This window comes from Leuciscus leuciscus (assembly GCF_965113295.1).
Source record: "Leuciscus leuciscus genome assembly, chromosome: 14".
In the NCBI taxonomy this organism is placed as follows: domain Eukaryota; kingdom Metazoa; phylum Chordata; class Actinopteri; order Cypriniformes; family Leuciscidae; genus Leuciscus; species Leuciscus leuciscus.
Genome location: NC_138738.1, coordinates 16,682,879 through 16,701,975, shown reverse-complemented (window position 1 = coordinate 16,701,975; position 19,097 = coordinate 16,682,879). Strand labels below are relative to the sequence as shown.

The 19,097-nt window shown below is 37.8% G+C and overlaps 1 protein-coding gene across 1 annotated transcript in view; it reads right to left on the bottom strand.

Annotated features, from left to right (window-relative positions):
- pde4ba (phosphodiesterase 4B, cAMP-specific a) overlaps nt 1-18,670 on the bottom strand; it is a 166,609-nt gene extending 147,939 nt beyond the window's left edge. The window contains exon 1 of the mRNA XM_082136031.1: nt 18,292-18,670. The gene's annotated coding sequence lies outside the window, so the exon portion shown is untranslated. The remainder of the gene's footprint in view (nt 1-18,291) is intronic.
- Between the last annotated feature and the right edge of the window lie 427 nt (nt 18,671-19,097).

Genomic DNA, 19,097 nt, shown 5'->3' with positions numbered 1-19,097 from the left:
ATCGCAAACGTGTTTTACATGCAACAGGAAGTAAGCCAGCTTTAGAGGAGTGCAAATGACGCTTAGGAATATAAAGTTAAAAGCGCAGACAGATACTGAGGGGCCTTATACTGTATATTTAAGCATAAGGATTTTAAAATCAATGTAGAACCTGACTGGGAGCCAGTGCAAGGACTTCAATGTTGGAGTGATGTGTTCATTTCTCCTGACACCAGTCAGGATCCTAGCAGCAGAATTTTGCACACACTGCAATTTGTTGAGTGTGGTTTTAGGAACCCCAGCAAGAAGTGCATTGCAGTAGTCAATGCGGGGAAAACAAAACTATATTGATAAGCCTTTCAGTCATAGGAAATAGATAGATAGCATGTTTTTTATGAATACTTTTATCAGTACTTTTATCATTACAATAGAATAGTCTGACAGTAGTCATTGAGTGCTGCTGTCCATCAACATATTGTACAAGGTTTGTTTCTTTTGGTGACCAATTTAACTAAAAATAATAACTTGAAAGTGTGTATGCTCCTAAACAAAAATATAAATATAGAACATTTTGGACATTGAGAAAATAATCTGTTTAAAGAGTGCATAGTTGCTTCCATAGTTGTATTTTCATGTGTGGAGGGAAGGTCAGAACCTCACACCCGTTCTTCTCTCCATGCATTTATTAACACCTAAACTGGTATCAACAAAGGCACAGGAAAGAGACAGATGAAACATGAAACCAAATAAATACACAATTATGACCATATATGATTTGTCTACGTTTTTTTAAGCAGTCTCTGGTATTTTCCATAAACATATGTGCATTTGTTATCGCAATGGTTAGCATAAGTAGCCTTTAGCATCGCATATAAATATATTTCTACCTCATTCTGTAATCAGAACACAATCGGAAGTTATTTCATACACACTGGTGTCTGAAAGTAGGTTTTGAGCTGAAAATTGTTTTAAATGTCTTACATTTTGAGGTTAGCTAATAGCCTGGTATGATAATATAGGAAATGAGCAGCAGTGCTGAAACCTCTCCTGACTCAGGTAAACTCTGCCTTTGTTCATGACCACTGCTCAAGCCCCAGTTACCCCAAGGTATTTGGCAGGTCAAAAAAACCCTGGCAGTTGGCCCCGATAAGGCCCAATCAAGCCCCAGAAGTGACAGTGTAAATGCGACTGGCCCCCACTAGCATGGTCGCCTTTGGCCCGACAGTGTAAACACGGCTATTGAAAGCAGCAGGCCCAGACGGCGTTTCACCAGCCTGTCTGAAATCCTGCCCTGATCAGCTGGCCCCTATCTTCACAAAGACCTTCAACAGACCACTGGAGCTATGCAAAGTCCCTTCCTGCTTCAAATGCTCCACCATCATCCCCATCCCAAAGAAACCCAAAATCACAATACTTAATGACTACAGACCCGTTGCTTTAACGTCTGTGGTCATGAAGTCATTTGAAAGACTGGTGCTGGCCCATCTGAAGGACATCACTGGACTCTTTCTGAACCCCCTGCAGTTTGGTAATTGGGCAAACAGGTCTGTGGATGATGCAGTCAACATGGGACTGCACTACATTTTGTAACATCTCATCAGACGTGGGACTTATGTGAGGATCCTGTTTGTGGACTTCGGCTTGGCTTTCAACACCATCATCCCAACACTCCTCCAGACCAAACTAAGCTAGCTCTCTGTTCCTAGCTCCATCTGTCAAGGTATCATTTCAGACAGCTAGGCAACAGCTAGTGAGATTGGGAAAATTCATGTCCAACACTTGTGTGTCCCCCCCCCCCCGCGCTCTTCTCCCTCAACACCATTGACTGCACTGCAAAAGACCCCTCTGTCAAGTTACTTACGTTTGCAGACGACACCACATTCATCGACCTCATCCAGGACAGTGACAAGTCTGCTTTCAGACAGGAGGTTAAAGAGCTGTCTGTCTGGTGCAGTCACAACAACCTGGAGCTTAACACGCTCAAAACAGTGGAGATGATTGTGGACTTTAGGAGAAACCCCCCAGCACTCCCCCACTCACCATAATGAACAGCACTGTGGCAACAGTGGAGTCATTCAGGCTCCTAGGCACTACCATCTCTCAGGACTTGAAATGGGACACTCATATAGGCTCCATTGTGGAAAAAGGCCCAGCAGAGGTTGTTTTTCCTTCATCAGCTGAGAAAGTTGAATCTGCCACTTGAGCTGCTTCTGCAATTCTACTCTGCAGTCATAGAGTCTGTCCTCTGCACTGTTAACTGTCTGATTCGGCTCGGCCACCAAATCAGACCTGAGAAGACTGCTGGAAGAATCATCGCTACACCCCTTCCCACTCTCCAATAACTGTACTCATCCAGATTGAGTAAAAGAGCTGGTAAAAATCACTCTGGACACCTAAAATCCAGGCCACTTCCTCTTTGAAATGTTGCCGTCTGGTCATAAGAGCACTGTACACTATTTATACTCATATTTATACCATACCTCTTATTCACATTCCCTTGCATTGTATATAACAAACCTGTACATTAATATATTGTCTATTTTGTATATTGTGTATTTTTACATATTTATTTGTATTAAATTATCTTATTTTTATTATCTGTCTTATTATCCACTGTAATTCTGTGTGTACACTGGAAGCTTCTGTCACCAAGACAAATTACTTAAGCATACTTGCCAATAAAGCTCATTCTGATTCTGATTCTGAAGTAAAAGTTCAGCGGATGCAGCTGAAGGAACGGCTGATTTCAAAAGGCAAAGTGGTAACACACTTTAGATTAGGGAACACTATTGACTAGTTGCTTATTACCATGCATATTACTAGCATATAGGCTGCATATTAGTACTTACTATTGAGCACATATTAAGTACTTATTCTGCATGACCAGATCCCTTAACCCTTCCTCATGCCTAAAAATATACCACTACAACAACTACCTCACTAACTACCAATAAGCAGTAGGAGTTTATTGAGGGAAAACTCCTAGTTAATAGGAGTTAGTTCATATATTTTCCATAATCTAAAGTGTTACCAACAAAGCTTTAGTTAGCTTTTATGAGTTAATAGAGCTGCCAAGCTGAATTGAAGTATTATGGCTGCTGTTTTAATCTCATTCCAAAATCATTCCAAAGAAAGATTACACGAAGTCAAAAGCATTTATTATACTATAAATACTTTTTTGTGTGTGTGCATATATTTATGTGCATGTTTGTGTAGGCATGTGTTTGTGGGTGGTTGACAGGGCATGGTTATTTAAATGTCCAGAATTTTAAAATGAACATCATTATGAGCATATGGTGTGACAGAATGGTTTCTCTCAGATTTTGCTGAAATAAATACTATGGAAATAAATTCCAATTTAGACCAAAAATATCTTAAAGGAACATAAAGTGTTAAACACAAGTCAAGCTCTATCGACGCCATCTGTGCTCTGCTGTCAATTAGCGAAAATAATGTCACCTCGCCAATGTTGTCTATGGAAAATTTTCCCATTCAATAATAAGGCTTAGCTGGTCAGTGGCAATAATAAATCAACACAAACTGAAGATTCATGGATGAGTGTTAGATTCAACAGCGTTAAAATGGTTCTCACAATAAATAAATAAAAACCGCTGAGGATTATTAAGATGAAGATGTATAGAAGAATAAGGCATTAATTCACAATTATCCCTTACAGATGAGAAACTAAAGAATAAAACCTTTTTATATATTTATATCTCAATATATTTATGTCTGTCTATCTATGTATCTAATATGGAGCTTAAAATAGTGTTTTTGGTAACTGAGAATGAATGGAGAAAAGTCATGTGAGAAGAGGCAGTGCCTCCATCACATTATGATTGGCTGTTCTGAATGCAATAAATCCTGTACCTCGTTTTTGTGTGCACATTCCGCATCTGTGAATCAGTCTACAGTATATAAACAAATAATGGTATTAATGGAAAGACTAATTAAAAAGGAAGTGAACAACTCACTCACCGATTTATGTCATGTCACATTTAAACTCAGAAACACGATCTCAGGGGTTTTAGTGAAATGATATATACAGTGGGGAGAACAAGTATTTGATACACTGCCGCTTTGCAGGTTTTCCTACTTACAAAGCATGTAGAGGTCTGTCATTTTTATCATAGGTACACTTCAACTGTGAGAGACGGAATCTAAAACAAAAATCCAGAAAATCACATTGTATGATTTTTAAATAATTAATTTGCATTTTATTGCATGACATAAGTATTTGATCACCTACTGTACCATCCAGTAAGAATTCCGGCTCTCACAGACCTGTTAGTTTTTCTTTAAAGGTCCCATGACATGCTACTTTTTGTAGGCTTTAATATAGGCCTTAGTGGTCCCTAGTACTGTATCTGAAATCTCTTTCCAAAAATTGAGCCTCGGTGCAGAATTATAGCCACTACAAGCCAGTCCCAGAATGAGCTTCCTTCAGACGGGCCGTTTCGGTGTCTGTAGCCTTAAATGATAATGAGGAGGAGAAAGGCGGCGCAAGATGGTCAAGGCCACACCCACCCTCCAACGGTACCGTGGCGTGCATGTTTACGTTGGATATAGCAATGGCACGAAGACACGCAGTCTTTCAAGCATTTCAGTTTGACCCAGAATCTGATCCGGATGGAGAAGCAACGGATGAAGAAGTTGCAACTCAGCGGCTCCAGCAGGACGTTTCCGAATGGTTAGTTTAAAATATTATGTTTGGATACGGTACTTTATTCGGATGGTTTACAGTTATTATCATGTAGCTAACGCGAACCTACTGTTGCCTTTTCATGAGATCTGTAACGTCTGTAATTTATCTTATTACAATTACATCAAGCTCTGCAATCTTGAAATGCGGATATCGCGCACGCCATATAACCAGCAGGAAAACAGTTATCCAAATAACAAAGACGTGTACAACACTCGCGTTACAGTGTGTGTATTCACACACATAAACTGCATAGCTGCATAGATAATGTTACAGCCACATTCTACGTGTAACAATCTAGGTAACCATAAACAGTAAAGCAACACACTTATATATCATTAGTTGACTTACTTGTCCGAGGTGTGTAACGTTAGCTGAGAAGAGAGTGATCCAGACTTTAGTTTCAGACGTTCAACAAGCCCAGCTCTGTATTGACCCTTTGGTGTTCATTTGTACATCCAATTATTGAGCAATTGTTATGCTTCGCTCGCTCAAAAGCCATGATATCTCTCGTGGACAAACTAAAATCGCGCGCGTGCATTCCTACTTCCTAGCGCATTTTCTCATGGGCGGAAAATATTCTCTGGGCGGGCAAAGCAGAGAAAGGGGAGGTAACATTTCCTCCTTATGACGTCATAAGGAGGAGATTCAAGATCAGCGCGTATGAGCCTCCATTTTCTCAAAGGCAGAGAAAGATAGCAAAAGCTCGATTTACACCGATTGAAATCTCTAGAAACTTGGGGACCATATACAGGCTAGGGGAACTCATATTAATGTTAAAAAACCTCAGAAAGTGAAAATTTCATGTCATGGGACCTTTAAGAAGCCCTCCTGTTCTCCACTCATTACCTGTATTAACTGCACCTGTTTGAACTCGTTACCTGTATAAAAGACACCTGTCCACACACTCAATCAAACAGACTCCAACCTCTCCACAATGGCCAAGACCAGAGAGCTGTGTAAGGACATCAGGGATAAAATTGTAGACCTGCACAAGGCTGGGATGGGCTACAGGACAATAGGCAAGCAGCTTGGTGAGAAGGCAACAACTGTTGGCACAATTATTAGAAAATGGAAGAAGTTCAAGATGACGTTCAGTCTCCCTCGGTCTGGGGCACCATGCAAGATCTCACCTCGTGGGGCACCAATGATCATGAGGAAGGTGAGGGATCAGCCCAGAACTACACGGCAGGACCTGGTCAATGACCTGAAAATAGCTGGGACCACAGTCTCAAAGAAAACCATTAGTAAAACACTACGCCGTCATGGATTAAAATCCTGCAGCGCACGCAAGGTCCCCCTGCTCAAGCCAGCGCATGTCCAGGCCCGTCTGAAGTTTGCCAATGACCATCTGGATGATCCAGAGGAGGAATGGGAGAAGGTCATGTGGACTGATGAGACAAAAATAGAGCTTTTTTGTCTAAACTCCACTCACCGTGTTTGGAGGAAAAAGAAGGATGAGTACAACCCCAAGAACACCATCCCAACCGTGAAGCATGGAGGTGGAAACATCATTCTTTGGAGATGCTTTTCTGCAAAGGGGACAGGACGACTGCACCGTATTGAGGGGAGGATGGATGGGGCCATGTATCGCGATATCTTGGCCAACAACCTCCTTCCCTCAGTAAGAGCATTGAAGATGGGGCGTGGCTGGGTCTTCCAGCATGACAACGACCCAAAACACACAGTAAGAAGCATCTCAAGGTCCTGGAGTGGCCTAGCCAGTCTCCAGACCTGAACCCAATAGAAAATCTTTGGAGGGAGCTGAAAGTCCGTATTGCCCAGCGACAGCCCCGAAACCTGAAGGATCTGGAGAAGGTCTGTATGGAGAAGTGGGCCCAAATTCCCTGCTGCAGTGTGTGCAAACCTGGTCAAGAACTACAGGAACGGAATCTCTGTAATTGCAAACAAAGGTTTCTGTACCACATATTAAGTTCTGCTTTTCTGATGTATCAAATACTTATGTCATGCAATAAAATGCAAATTAATACTTAAAAATCATACAATGTGATTTTCTGGATTTTTGTTTTCGATTCCGTCACTCACAGTTGAAGAGTACCTATTATAAAAATTACAGACTTCTACATGCTTTGTAAGTGGGAAAACCTGCAAAATCGGCAGTGTATCAAATACTTGTTCTCCCCACTGTATATGGGTAAACAATCCTTTTAATTATCAAATAAATAAAAATATTTAAAATCATTGTGATATTCACATATTGTTTAATTTTATATAGCTGAAATTATTGTGTAAACTATGAATATTCACATCTTTATATTGCTAGTATTGCTTTATACCAAATATAGCACAAAGAAAGAAGACTGCTGCCTCTGTGTGTAATGGAAAGAAAATAGCCAGACATCATCCCAGAGGAGATTTCTGGGGTTTATACACCACTGTGGAAGCCTTTCTGTCAGTGATTTGATTCTCTTTTTCATTCTCTCCCAACTTCTGTCACTTCTGTCTTCTTAAGTTTCTGTGAAAAACACAGCCAGTTATCTTTTTGTCCAGCCATTTCATGTAATCTCTCTCACATGCTTCCATTGTTTCTAGCCCAATTTCCTTCTCTTATCCTCCCACTCTCCGTTTCCATCCGTCACCATCTCTCATTATTTACTGAGAAAGTGCACGGAGAAACGTAAAAGCAGAGACACGCCAAACAGAAGGTCCCTGGAGCAGCACTTGTTCCGCAACAAATATTCTGAGATCATTACCTTTGAGCCAGCTCCTCCAGCAATTTGAAGTCACCGGTGGCTGGGAAGAGGACAAGGTGCTTTGAAACTACAGTATGCTTTCCAACTAATTACAAGGTGTTTTCTGAGAATCCTCCCAAGTGGAATTGTCTATCAACCATCCATTTTACTGCCTCCCACCTGCTCTTTTAAATCCTAGTATTTCTGCGCCTTTCATCACATGTGCTTTTTTAATCCTGTTTTCTATTAAACTTACCAACGTTTCATCTCATGTACTGGTGAACACCAGATGGTGCAAGTTGGCATATCTGACAGTATGAAGAAAAAAAAAAACTAATTTAATACAACAATTCTTGTTCCATCATAGCAGGGGTCTTCAACAGAGGGTCTGCGAGCGGTACTAAAAGGGGTCTGCCAATTATTCTTTTCGTGAAGAAATTAAAAAAAATATATATATATAATATCAAGTTAACTTCAATCACAGCTTAAGTTGCTTATTAGTATGTATATTACTAGGATATTGGCTGTTTATTAGTACTTATAAAGCACATATTAATGCCTTATTCTGCATGATCATATTCTACATCCCTTAATCCTACCCAATACCTAAACTTAAACGCTACAAAAACTACTTTACTAACTATTAATACGCAGTAAATTAGGAGTTTATTGAGGCAAAAGTTGTAGTTAATAGTAAATATGTGTTCCCCATACTAAAGTATTAACCAATAATGTTTTACACAAATCAGTAATTATTATTGATGTACAGAGTCATATACTTGTACATTACATTCCAATTTTACTTGAAATTGGCAGGACAATAAAAAAATGTAAACTTAGTAAAGTAGTTTTTGTAGCGTTTAAGTTTAGGTATTGGGTAGGATTAAGGGATGTAGAATATGATCATGCAGAATAAGGCATTAATATGTGCTTTATAAGTACTAATAAACAGCCAATATCCTAGTAATATACATACTAATAAGCAACTGGTTAATAGTGAGAATTGAACCCTAAAATAAAGTGTTACCAAATTATTATATTACATTATATTTTATACAACAGCTTTTTCTGTTTCTCGAATTTGATTGGCTGAAAGCCTTTTCCAGCCATGCATATTCTACCAGTATCACCACGGGAACCGTTTCACCGTTTGTATCACTCCGCTTGCAGAATTTCTCAGAGCAAGTGTCATGGCTGACGAGCAAATCCATCCATATTTTTACAAATACTACTGTTGTTGTGTCATGGAATAGTTTTTTAGACAAGAATGTAGTTATTTAGACCTCAAATATGTGACTTATGTCAGTGCCTATTTTCAGAGATGTGAGCTCCAGACCGTCAGCCACCGTTCACCGCTCATGTACCCACGAGAACACCTTGATCTCGGCCATTCCATTGGGAATTTGCCGCTGGCTCTTATGTAGATATGGTTTAAACATGAGGTATAATTCAAAATGAATTATACCTCAGGGTCTTTTTTGGTGTTACTTGGCAAATCGATTTTGGTAAGGGCAAAGTTAAGTTTCATAACTTTATATTTTTATTAAACTGAAATCCTGTGCCATAACTAGAGGGCTGCTTTTGAACTTTTGACTGAACTATTTTCTTATGTTTATTTCCTATTGTAACTTATTTGACTTTTATAATGGTTAATATTGTTTATTTAAATATTATTTTTCAATACATAATATTTTATATAAATAACATGTTGTATTTGGTACTGAAAGGGTCCATTAGTGATTGTGATTTCGACTTACAAAATCCCAAAGTGAAAGTTACATTATTGCTCCATTAGATGGCAGAAAAGACTAACTTTATGACTGAGTCAGTAGCAAAGACTTTTATACTGAAAGGGACTGAAACAAGGTTGTAAACAAGGACATTGTTTTTACTTTAAACAACACCTTATAAGAGACATCTTAACTTGCACTGACTAGAGACATAATGGGAAATCCCCTTAATTGTTAAAAGGACAAAGACAAAGATATCACTTTCCTCAGCGGACATTCAAACTGATGTGATTATGAATGTAAGATTGACCTGAAGATTATCAGCTGAAGATAAAGCACTCACTTAGTCGATCTCTCTCATAATACTCTACTCTACACAATACAATAAGCTTCAATTAAGTGACTCAATGTTCCTCCATTAGTTCTAAAGTGATGTTTTAGAATTAGTAACGGAGGTTTGGGCTCAACTGTTAAACTGTCAATTTGAGATTAGAATCCGTGGCGGAAGGAAGTATTTCCGCACAAAATAGCTCTGTTGTTGTTCCTTATTTATTTACACACTTGTGCCATCAAGCTGTTGTATCAACGCAATATCACACAAGTAGACGTGCGCTATGGCTCTATATCAGCACAGCTGTGACTGCCTACGGCCGAATCACAGCCATGTTGATATAGAGCGATATTTCTTCGTGTGATATTGCTCATATAGCTATTACACTGCATGCAAGAGGGTATCCCTGCTCTGTCTCTCTATCGACCAAGTTTTTGGATTGAAAATCTTTAAAACACACACACACACACACACACACACACACACACACACACACACACACACACACACACACACACACACACACACACACACACACACACACATTCACATCACTATATGACAAACCCAAAACAATAGCCTGACAACATCATGAAATATTCAACAAAACTAGGGCACGACTTCCATAGACAGCTCCAAATGACACACTAGGTACACCTGGGAACAGCATGCCAAGCTGTTAGTTCTTCCCAGCAATTGACATTGTGATATAGTGAATTGGCCGGCAGAGAAGCATTCAACATCTGGCCCAGCAGAACCTGAGCAGCATTGGCTTGATTTTGGGCACAGTCTCACAGGAACATATGCTTTGGGTTCAGACACACATTCAAACACTTAAACAAAGAAATTTAAATGAAAAACCATTCTCACAACAGCCATCAGCACTATGCGTATTCATAAAAAAGGAAGGCTGTGTAACAAATCCTAGTTCAGCCAGCGTTCAGATCAAATATGCTGTCACAAGAGAATAAGCATGAGGGTCACAAAGGCTTTAACAGTTTTTGCAACAAATTTTAGTGGGTGGCATTAAATGCAGACTTAGTTTGTCAGTTAAGGTTTGGTTTGTACTGCATAGTTGGCACATTTTTAATATCCTAGACAAAATTGCATAGAGACATACAGTATACAGTATATAGCGTTCACACTCTTATGACCAGCTCTCTTAGGTTGTACAGTACATTAAACAGCAATGTACTTTTGTTTGGGTTTGTATCTCAAAGAGGTGCTAGAAATATGAGGCCAAAAATATCAAAGATTGCACTTTATTTTACAATACATGTACTTACAGTGTACCTTAGAAAATACTGGGTAATATAAGGTAACTACAGGGGTTAAGGTTAGGTTTAGAGGTAGGTTCAGGGTTATTACTTATTACCCATATTTGTAATTACTGTAATACTGTAAGTGCATCGTATGTACATAGGGAATAGGACAGTAAAATAAAGTGCTACCTATTTAAGTATCCTTTGTACATTGAGCCAATATATTTTTATGTCTCTTATAATAAACAAAATTGTATATATTGTTCAAAAGATTGGGGTCAGTAAGACAAAAAATCATACTTTTATTCAGCAAGGGTGTATTTAATTGATCAAATGTGACAGTATTTATAATGTTTTATAAAAAAGATAGAGATTTCTATTTCAAATAAATGTTGCTCTTTTGAACTTTCTATATTCATCAAAGAATCCTGGGGGAAAATGCATCACAGTTTCCACAAGTTTTCAACATTGATAACAATCAGCATATTAGAATGATTCCATTGTTTCAGCATATTAGAATGATTTCTGATGGATCATGTGACACTGAAGACAGTGGTAAAAATGACATTTAAATATTAAAATAGAAAATAATTTTTTTAAATTGTAATAATACATTTTTACTATAGTTTTGATGAAATAAATGCAGCATTGTTGCACATAATAGTCTTATCTTATCTTATAAAATCTTTCAATCCCAATCTTTTGAATGTTAGTGTGTGTGTGTGTGTGTGTGTGTGTGTGTGTGTGTGTGTGTGTGTGTGTGTGTGTGTGTGTGTGTGTGTGTGTGTGTGTGTGTGTGTGTGTGTGTGTGTGTGTGTGTGTGTGTGTGTGTGTGTGTGTGTGTGTGTGTGTGTGTGTGTGTGTGTGTGTGTGTGTGTGTGTGTGTGTGTGTGTGTGTGTGTGTGTGTGTGTGTTTATTTTATTTTATTTTATTTTATTTTATTTAGTATACTCAGTGCTTGTGGCCATCCAGATCCCATACGGGAAATTTTACTTTTATAAAATCTGTACAATCACAATTCCCAAATAAACCATCTAGGAGCAGCTTTCTCATTCTATAATCTATTAAAGGTTATAATAGCAGAACTGAAACCATATAAATTCTCAAAGGCCACACATGCAGGCATCAAATGGAGCAGCTTGGCCAGCCTCATCATGATGTATTAGCTCCTTCCAGACACCCTGTGGAAAAAACAGGTTTCCTCTCTCCGCACACACACACACACACACACACACACACACAATGAGACTATAAGTCACCACAGAGTAAAACATGACACAGCCGCTATACACCATACTATGCGCCCTCCTCCATTTTCTCTATGATTAAAAAGCTAAGTGGATGGATTTTTGATTCAGTTAATTGTCCACATAAAGGATCTGAAGCTTTAATTAAATATACTGTTTACTATTTTCATCCTGCTGTCTCCTTAAGACCTGACTGATTTAATACAGACCTTCATTGAAAACAAAGCATGTTTTAGACCAATCCCTGCTGCCATTTGACTGTGAATTTTTTCTTTAACATCCACCTTGGTCGTTTTAGTTTCATAATATTCTCGGCGCCACGGATTATATTTTCTTAGGCTTTAGCTCAATTGTGCACATCTCTGCTTCACTCTGCATTTAAAGCGCAAACCTAGGATTTTATTTTAATTTTTAATATGAATAATTGGTGCCCTAATTCAAACCATAGTGAATACAGATTCTCTTGCTTGTTACAATACTTCCATGCATTAAAATCTAAAGAGATAATCTGACTCTCCATGGGATCTGAAGCTGCGATAACCACAAATCATCTCAACAGCAGCTTTTCAAATCACTGTCACTGTTAATGCCATGTTGAATCAGGTCAAGCTGGCACTGTGCACTGTGTTCTTACAAAAGAAATCTGTCAATTGATCGGATATGAATGTCATGTACATTCAACACAAACACTAAGCTCAGTGACTCTCAACTAAAAACCACTTTAATCGATAGCAACGAACCACATTATTATTATAGAGTTTGTAATGCTGCTTTTTGAGCCTATACAGGAATAATTTATGGTGGTTCATTAAAAGCTATAAAAATATATTTAATTAAATCAATTAAAATGTGGAATGGATCCTTTTCACAGACTGTGATTACGCATTTTAATGGTCATCAGCATCGTAAATCCTGCATAGTTATATATTTATATATATATAAATTAAAATATGGAATGGATCCTTTTCACAGACTGTGATTACGCCTTTTAATGGTCATCAGCATCGTAAATCCTGCAAAGTTATATATATATATATATATATATATATATATATATATAATTATGTTAATTTATAACACGATACTTAGTATTATATTACCTTTGCATCAAATTACAAAATAATAGTTAACGCTGCTGTGAGGGTGTTTCTAATACAGTGGCTATGGGAGTGACGGTAAAGACATATTTCTCTCTTCTGACTGCCATTATCAATCTCTCTTATTTTCTGTTTTTGAAAGTTGTGAAAACACTGTTGTTGAGTTTTAACATATGTATCATAACATACACAAAAAATATATTTAATGTATTCTCTCATTCACCGCTATAGAATTTTACCAAACTATGATGACTTTCGCTTCTGAGAAACCAGGAAATGTGAAAAGGGTCAATTGATTTCAGAAAGAAATTCACATAACACGTAAATGTCAGTTGAGACATGCAAAACATTCTCTTCAATACAAGCTTAAAAATGCATAAAACATAAATAACATAGCATAAAAGCATAAAGAACATATCATACAACATAAAGTATCTATACCATATGCAATCTTGCCCACTTACTATTGAGCTAGTAAAATCCTGCATTTATAATATTACCAGTCAAAACTATACATTACAGTTTTTACCAATTGCTTACACACGTTTTCAAAACTAAGTCTCCTACACACAATTCTCAAAAATGCACACACAAAATGCAAAATGCCTCACATCTCCTTCAAAATGTAACACTGCATTCAAAATGCCATAAATGTCCCGGGGGGTCCCAGGAATCCATTGTTCAAAACAGATCATCTGACCTTTGACCTATTTAGGCCTATACTACAGTAAAGCAGTGATTGGTTAGTGATCAGTTAAGCAATTAGTGTTTGCACATGTGAGGAGTGTGTCTGTGTGACCTGGTGAATAAGTGTAGCATTTTGATTGGTTGTGTTTGGAAAAGGAAAGCAAATTTTTGTGTTTTAGGTAGAGAATTGTCTGTAGTGTTTTGAAAAAAGTGTTTAATGCAATTGAAAACTGAGTCAAAGGCTGAGAAATAGCTTATGGTTTTGGAGATTTGGTATGTAGTTTTGCACTTTGAGTGAGAGGTTTCAAAAATCGTGTGACATGAAAAGATTTTGTGTGTAAGCAGTTGGAAAAAACTGTAAATGAGTTGCATTTTGCCCTAAAGATAGAATAGCATAAGCTTCAGTGGGCAAATAAAATAGATTAATCTTGACGTGAAGAATGATCCAATCATTCTGTCTAGAGTAGACTAATGAAAATGCCACTCAAACAGGGGCAAATTCACAGTTGACAAAATGCATCTACTTATCTCATCAAAAGTGAATAAAACTCAGCCTTTTATAGATTTATTGAACTGTGTTACATAAAACTGAGTGGACTGGGGCCAATGCTGACAAATATCTCCTGGCTAATATGCTGTTCCCAAGGTCTCATGCAAAAGACACAACACTTGGTTCGGCACATCTAGAAAAAAAATAGGCTAAATAAAACAAGCAATTGCAATGACAAGACATGAGACAATGTTCTAAGGGTCTTTTTTCCAACAAACACCTACAGTCCAATGGAAACTGGATTATATTATGTCTTGCTAAAGACCATCAAGTATTTTTGTATAGATGCAAAAAGCTCCAATTCTACAGAGAACATGCAGAAAAGAAAGTGTTACAGTGACTGTATATTTAGAAGAGTGATAGTGGCTTGCTTATGGTTTGCGAGAGGAAATGTCTGTTTTTTCACTGTTATGCAAATAAGCAGAACAAAAAATGTTGTAATAGCCATTTCAGTTTGCTAAAACCTTGCAACCACAACCATGAAAGTTTGCACAACATCATCAGTTCATGTGCTCTTCCTTCCTTGAGGCTTGTCAGGCTGTTTGCAATCGAAACTCATTGACTGAAACATTCATTTTGTAATTTCTCTGTCATCGTTTACCCTTTCAGTTATTTCAGAAAAAAAAAAGTTCAGTGGTTCAAGACAACAAATTTTAGCACGTTACTAAAAAACGAAAAAAGCAGAACATGGACATACTGTCCGCAAGTTCATTCTTAAATAGCAGTAAATTTCATATTCTGTGCATTTTTCAAATTTGAAACCTGTGCTACAGAAATAACAGGCATGCAAAGTTTCATAACTATTAACTTTGTGGTCACGAAGTAAAAAAAAAAGGGTTGAGCTAGCCTCCGTTTTGTTTGACAATACTTTGAACGTCAACAAGAAGTGACGTCACCCAACATCGCTTAGAGCACCTTTAATATCACTTCCCTATGTTAAATGTGAGTATAGAGATACTGGTGGCTCCAAGTCCTGCGAAATTTGAGGGCACTCTTTATATCCATCTTCATGCATATGCAAACAGACACAGAATCAAACGTTATATTTAATGTCACACTGACCCTCCTCTCACTGGCCCATGGCCAAGCTCACAATAGGAGTGCATGGCAATGAGGAGGTGCATGAGAGCTGCTGGCAGAGTGCAATGAGACGCACCTGCTGCTTTCTGAACCTTATCACCACTGCCTAAACCCCTCCACCTCAATCTCTGCACCAGTTCTGGCCCGTTGGTGGAAGGTGTCCTGAGTTGACAAGTCTGATCAGCCTGTCGGGCACAAGGAACGCCAATTCACATCAATTCTAACTGCGCATAAAGAGCTTGTCCTTGAGGTCCAAAGTAGCAAAACTTAACTGGGAGGCCACTTAAACAATGACCACCTGGCCCTACTCTTCTGGATCAACCCATCCCTTCTGTCTTGAACATTGGATATCACCATACCTGACTTTTGGCCACCCTCAGAAGACTCTTCCTTTATATTTGTATTTTTGACCAAGAAAAAGAATTTCTGAAGCATGAAACTGTGTCTGTCTTTAATCCCTGCCACACAGTCTACAAGAAACTAATCTCAAGAATAGAGAGGTTTATTCAGTATTCTAGATAATACTTTTAACAATGGAATGAAATACTGAAATGTATGGTTTTAATTAGCCAAAGTGAACAAACAATCAGAGAGATTGATAACAACTGCCATATGCTACGGTCTAACAGATGATCCTACTGTGTAGCTGAGGTTCTGCACCAACAATTATACATGAGAAATCATAGCACACAGTACAAACTTCAAGAAAAGACCTAGGATATCTGCTCAGGAAAGCAAACTAGCCTAGCCTGTTACAAATACCTCATAACATAGATGCACAAGCTCACAACACACATTCAGTTGAGTGGGAGATCAAATCCCCACACTCACACAAATACAGACTTTCTTGCAAGTCAAGCATTGAATGTGTTATTCTTGTATGAAATGTATCAGGCAAACCCTTTATCCTGTGTCACTGAGGGTCCATCTGTTCAACCAAGGTATGATTGATTGTCCGTGAGATCATCACAGCAAACATGCTTGTGTCAACAGGGCAAGTAATTATGAGGAAATAGAATAGGAGAAAAGCCAAGAAGCATTAGGAGGCCAAACAAAATCACATATTATCTTTCTCATAAACACTCTCCTTCTCTGGAGTTTTGTGAGATATTTAATGCATCAATGGTTTCTAGTATGTGGAATATTCTGACATAAAATAACAATAGTCACTGTTTTTAAAAAGTGACTATAATTTATTTATTTTTAAACCTTAGAGCAATGTGTATAATAAGAGACATCAAAAATGGACATGTAATTTGAATGATTGATATGAATTAAAAAAAAACTGTCATGTAATTTGATTAACTGATCTTTTTGTATGTGTAAGCATCACCTAAATCGATCTTAAACTTTTCTGTTATTCTAGAAAAAAATATTTGCTATAGTTATGCCTGATATGGGCCCAGAAAATATATGCGTCATATTAATAAGGAGCCTCTGGACTCATGTGAACATTGATAATAATTTAATTGAAATGTTATTATTTCATTAAGATTGACTACAGAAGGAACTTAAGCTGGTGAAATAATCTACACTGAGAACTAAATTGGACCTATAACAGCTCCCTGTGGAACACCATGATAAGAGTTTATCAGACTTGTTTGCTAATTCTGATACAATTCTGTTTGAAAGATTCCTGGATACTGCTAAACCGAAGGGCTTTTTTTACACATGAGCAGAAAATATGCAAATATCTTACATGTCAACAATACAGATCTTCCTACTCGCTGTGTTGAAAAAAAAGTTACATGACAATAATGCATGGTGCAGATAATGTGTGACATGTGACAGGATTGAATGGGGAAAGGAGAATTATTCCAGTCACAAAAGTCTAATGGGGTCATAATAAGAAACCACACACTCATTTACTACAGAAAAAACATGGAAATATAATGTGGTTGTGTGAAGATTTCATTTTGCATGGATAAGTCCAACTGAAAGCAAGTAGACTACAACTTGAAACTGAGTGCTTGTAACAGATTAAACTAAATCTGACATAAACATTTCTGGTGCATCAGATTAATTGAGGAAAAACAACAACAAAAAAACATGCATTTTATATTGTGCATTTTACTGTCACAAACTTCCACTTAGCTCAAATATGTCCTTTTACTTTACTTGCATAATACAACATAGTTCATAATAAAGTAGGCTATAGTAGCCTAAATCACTCTGAAATTATTATTTTTTATAGACTATATGGTTTGCCACATGAGCAATATTTATTTTGTACTAATTACTAGGCTACTTACTACTTTTTTTGGAAGGTTCATAGAACATTCAAAAGCAACGTTCCCAGAATTCTTTGCAAAATGATGAAATACAGAAAAAAATCCTTTAATGTTTTCTCTAACGTTCACATAACCCAGAAAAAAACGTTTGTGAAATATTTAAAAAAAAATATATAGATTTTTTGAACGTTCACAAATAACGTTTGGGAACGTAAGCAAACCGTTCTTGTAAAAAAAAAAAAAATCTGTAGAGTTCTTTTTCTTTTTTTATACCCCGCCTTATCGCTGGCTGCCTTTCCATTCTATAGTAGCCTAGGAATTAACTCTTTTGATTCCGACCTAACACTTGGTTACAAAAGACTACAGTGTGCTGCTGTACAAACGGAGACAGAATCATACATTTATAAGAACATTACTCAAAAAGTACCCATATCATTCTATGGAAACCTATTTTTATAGCTGTTGTTGTAAATAAAAAACCGCTGTTGTGAGCGTTAGTATCAAATCTAGCAGAGCAACTTAATCAGAGATCACTGAATAATCCTGATGAACAGCCCACAGCATCCCAACTGAGAATCCGGAGATGAAAACACACACTTCGTTTTCAAAATATAGCCTAACACTCTAATATAAAAAATAAAGGCAGCAGTGCAATGAACAGAACAAAAGCAGGAACAAGCATCTGAACATTACATTCTCACCTCAAATACGGATCCACTTTATTCCACGTGGGAGACAAAAGAGGCACAAAAGGATCCCGTTTTAAACTCGTGATCTATTACACGAGTGATGTGTCGTTGTGTTTTTGTGTGTATAACCCATGGGGTGGACCAGAACCGTCAATGAATAAGAACCAGCATCTTCTGTCCCGGTATCGAAACCCGCTCCGCTTCTGTCCTTCAACGCTGTCAGTCTCAGACAGTCTGAACTAGTACACGGGGTCCGCACAGAAACGAGCACGCCAACTACAATAATAATTAAAAAAAGATGCTGGTAATGTATTCGGTTTTTGTCTCGCTTTGGCAAGATGCAGTCGGTTTTCACGCGCACCAGGCTTGCGCTTTCGTTCTAGGGGCTGAGCGTTCACTGTGCCTGTCAAAAGCAGAGGAGGATCTCCAATACGAGAGCGCTTATATACACTGAGACGTGGGATGCGTGTGATTAAGTCACTCGATGGGGGGATGAATGCTCATTGCATTTATTTTATGTTCGTCTCCAGGAATTGGTTCAAATAGAACATTTGTCCTTTCCTGCATGAGTCATTTACCACAGCAATGGTTGAGACTGCATGGGGATAGTGTCACTTTTTACGACAGTTAATGTTTTTTTTCAGGGTGAGCTGTTTCTGAAAGTCAGTTTTATTTCAGGTGCATACATTTAAGCCTTGCCTGCAGCAGCAGCAACAACAACAACAAAACTCTTTCTTGAACATTTCTACCCTTATTGCTTAGGAAAATAGATAGCCTACAGTTCAGTTAACACGCATTGACCTTGGGGGACAGCATGT